Source organism: Rhinolophus sinicus, chromosome 1 (assembly GCF_057876585.1).
Source record: "Rhinolophus sinicus isolate RSI-liver-muscle chromosome 1, RSI-T2T, whole genome shotgun sequence".
Lineage (NCBI taxonomy): Eukaryota > Metazoa > Chordata > Mammalia > Chiroptera > Rhinolophidae > Rhinolophus > Rhinolophus sinicus.
In genome coordinates this window covers 181,754,089-181,758,520 of record NC_142501.1, presented here as the reverse complement: position 1 = coordinate 181,758,520, position 4,432 = coordinate 181,754,089, and the positions used below count along the sequence as shown (strand labels likewise).

The following is a 4,432-nucleotide window of genomic DNA, read 5'->3' as shown; positions in this document are numbered from 1 at the left end:
TTTACAAATTGTGGTTTACATTTTCAAAGTTGGAAAAAGTCACAGAAAATAGTCTACCCAGTCACCTTCCCAATTCATATGCTCATGCTCTTTGTCTCATCCATTACAAAGATTTGTTTTTCCAAGAAGAAATATACTCCAAAGAATTCCAAGATGAAGTAAGTCAATTAGAAAGGAATTACCCATGGCATAAAGTAGAAGAGATTGTATCCCTAGATATCATTATTTTTCTGAGGCTCATCAACCAGAATGTGATAAACTACCTGAATATCTATGAATAGGTGCACGCTGTATGTGTATGTGTTTATTTCTGTGTGTTCATGTGTATGTTTGTGTGTGTACAAAGAAGAGAGAAACTAAGAAAAAAAATCATTTGTGAAGAAGGGAAAATAAAATGTAACTTAGGTATTTCATTTAATTTTGTGTTGATTCCCTTCTGTCATTAGGATCCAAAGTCCATAAAGACGGGACTTAATCTGTTATGTCACTGGTGTAGGCCCAATGAATAGAATACCGTGTTTCCCCGAAAATAAGATCTAGCTGGACAATCGCCTGTAATGCGTCTTTTGGAGCAAAAATTAATATCAGATCCGGTATTATATTATGTTATATTATATTCTTGTATTATATTATATTATACCTGGTCTTGCATTATATTAAAATAGACCGGGTCTTATATTAATTTTTGCTCCAAAAGATGCATTAGAGCTGATGGTCCGGCTAGGTCTTATTTTTGGAGAAAGTCAGTAGTTCCTGTCAAATAATAGGTATTTTATAAGTATTTGTTTAGTTAATGAAATAAATGAATAGAGGGCCATATTAAAATGTACTTTAAGATAAGTATAATGGAACAATGTTATGTAATTGCAGAGAAAAGAGTGTAAAAATTATATTTGCCAAGATTAAAAAATTCATTCTTTTGAGATGAAACTCACATAACATAAAGATTATCATTTTAACCACTTTAGGGCATACAATCCAGTGGCTTTTAGTAGATTCACAATGTTATGCAACCGTCACCACTATCTAATTCCAGAACATTTTCAGCTGTCTCTATGAAAATGCCTATTTTGGGCATTTAATATAAATGTAATTATGTAGTATGTGGTCTTTTGTGGAAACCAATAGAAGTTTATACTAACCAGGTGAATACTAATCAAGAGGAAAATAATCTCAATCTCAGTAAGAGAGGTTTGTGATATATTGTCTTACCCTGACCCAACCCCCACACCCAAGCTCATATTCCCAATGTAGGGTTCTAGCACCATAGGAAACAAAACAGGTCACATTCTTAAAGAACTGTGATTGTTTGTTTTTATTTGTCTGGAGGATCTTCGAAAGACTATCCATGTTGTAGCATGTATTATTAGTACACCATTTTTTATGACTGATAAGGTGGCTCTGACAGTTTTTGCCACTTTCTTTACTCCTTTTATGGAAAGAGAGTATTTTGGAGTCTCCCACTCCACCATTTTTGCTGATGTCACTCACAAAAATTTCAATTGCTTTTATTTTTAATTGACTTTAGTTTCCAAAGATTTAGAACATATTGACTTTTCAATACTTCTGAACATGATCATTACAAAATAGATTAGGTGAGTGGACAACGGCAAATCAAGTGCTTTCAAAAGCCAAGTGACTTGTTAATGTGTAAGGCAGGCTGGAAGGAGGAAGATATGAATGAAAGGGTTATTGATGAGAGAGAGAATATGTCTCGTAAAAAATTTCAAATCCACTGAAAAAATTACAAGCAAATTTGTAAACATATGAGTAAAATATAAATATATAAATAGGCTGAATTTTGTCCATGGATCACAAATTTTTGACTGTAAATTATTGTCAATGTGTGTTAAAATTTTTCAGTGACTTTTGTAGATTATATATCATGTGTGATCTTTTAATATCACTTTTTATAATGACTTTTCTTATTCTAAGTGTGAGTTGTTGCATCCTAAAATTTTGTTAGCATAGTTTACATGTGACAATGTTATTAAAAGTGTTTCATATTATGTTTAGATTCATTTGACAACTGCACATCTATTCAGTTCATGATGTCTGTCTGGCTGTGCTAAATACACAAATTATTCCTTTAAAAATATAGCAAATCTATTTTGATCACAGACTAACCTTACATTAGAAAAATTTGGAGTTCCTTTATACAAAGCAGTTTTTTAAAGTTACCATCATCAAATTATGTCTGGCTCAAGTCTAAATAAAAAATACTTTCTTTAAAGATCAAATAAACAAAAACAGACTATTTATTAGAGCAGTTTTACCTTAGCAGCAAAATTTAATGGAAAGTATAGTGTTCCTATATCCCCCATTCCTCCACACACTCACAGCCATCATTATATCCCACAGCACAGTTCTACATTTGCTACAATCAATGAACATCAACACAGCATTATCATTCAAAGCCCATAATTTACACTAGGGTTGCTCTTGGTGTTGTATGTTTTACAGGTTTTGATAAATGTATAATGAAATGTATCCACCATTATCATCTCAATGAGAATAGTTTCATTGCCCTAAAAAATCACTTTGCTGCACCTATTTCTCCCTTTTCTCCCCTTGTCCTGGTAACCACTGATCTTTTTAAAATCTCCACAGTTTTGTCTTTTCTAGAATGTCATATAGTTGGAATCATACCATATGAGCCTTTTCAGATTGCCTTCTTTCACATATAATATGCATTTAAGGTTCCTCTATATCTTTTCATAGCTTGATAATTCTTTTCTTTTTAGCACTAAATGATATTCCATTGCCTGCATAGACCACTGTTGATTTACTCATTTGCCCGCTGAAGGGACATCTTGCTTGCTTCCAAGTGTTGGTAATTACGGACAGAGCTTCTATAAATATCCATGTGCAGGTTTTTGTGTATACATAAGTTTTCTACTCATTTGGGTAAATACGAAGCAGTATAATCGTTGAATCATATGGTAGGAATATGTTTAGTTTTGTCAGAAACTGCCAAACAATTTTCCAAGGAGTTTGTATCATTTTGCATTCCCACTAGCATGTAGTATTTTCTCTGTTCCTCCACATCCCCACCAGCATTTGATGCTGTCAATGTTTGGGATTTCAGTCATTCTAATATGTGTGTAATGGTATATAATTTTAATTTGCAATTCTGTAATGATGCATGATGTTGAACATCTTTTCATATGCTTATTTGAAAAATATGAAATGTGCCACAAACCTACATGTCATTCTTGCACAGAGGACATGGTCATCTTCTCTGCATCATTTCAATTTTATTGTATGTGTTTCCAAAGTGATCACTGTCCATTATTTTGATTCCCCAGTTAAAGGATGTAACAGTTAAAACAAACATGTAATAATGAGATAACTTGGAGTATGTCATTGATGGAAGGTTCATGTCTATTTCTGGAAAATATAAATGAGATCAGACCTGTGAATGGAGAAAAGAGAGCAATGGGCATCTGGGAACATAGAAGAGGAAAAAAAAAAGAAAATAAAACAGTAGGAAAGAGGTGTGTTTTCAGACAGACCTGGAAAGGCATCCTCGGTTCAGTGTGTGCGGAGAGAAAGAGGGCAGATTTTGATAAGAAAGTTAAAACTGGGGGCAGAAACTTGGTTTTAGAAACACTTAGCAAGTTCTCTTCCAATATATTATTGTTTCATCTTTTCCTGCAGCCTCAAGTGCTGTTTACACAGAATTTAGAAAATTAAATTTTGAAGTACGGGAAACAGTGTGACTCCACACTTACGAAAAATAATCAGATTGTTTAGGGATGGAATATTATTTTAAAATTATAATTGGATGCCTATATTTTAAGATGTTGTGATATTCAATACCTTGTACCAGGCCCTGTTTTGGCACTGTGAATAAAACAAGTTTCCTATCCTAATGGAAGTTATAGACCAGTGGCTGGTGGCAAAAATAAAACATAAACAAAAATATAATATATAGAATGTAGAGCAATAAAGCAGGGTAAGTTAAAAAGGTGGCACTGATGTAGCTCACTATTTTATGTAGATTTACTGGGGAAGATTATTCCTTTATATCATATTTGAGAAGAGTCCTGAAATGTTCTCATACAGGATAGATTTGGCCATTCCCTGGGGAAAGAACATCTCAGATGAGAAAATAACAAATGCAAAGGCCCAAGTGTGAAAATTCAGTTCCTCGGAATATGCAAAGAACAGCAAGGTGGCTTGTAGGACTGGAATAATGGTAACTGTATTATAATACAGTTGAATTATAATTGTAATATATTGTAATTGAATTATAATTGTAATATAATAGAAGTTGATGTGAGAGTAATAGAAAAAAATATATAGGGCTATATAGGGCTTCATGATAACTTTAAATTTCCCTAAGCATGAAATGTGAAAATTCAATCAACCAACTTGTCTTAAATGGCATTTACAGCACACTCTATCTAAAGAGAACAAAATGCATTTA

The 4,432-nt window shown here is 32.9% G+C and overlaps 1 non-coding gene across 1 annotated transcript; it reads right to left on the bottom strand.

Moving 5' to 3' along the window:
* Window positions 1-3,178: 3,178 nt before the first annotated feature.
* Window positions 3,179-3,285, bottom strand: LOC141570243 (U6 spliceosomal RNA). Its single transcript, XR_012494253.2, has one exon. It is a non-coding gene; the product is annotated as a U6 spliceosomal RNA (small nuclear RNA).
* Window positions 3,286-4,432: the final 1,147 nt, after the last annotated feature.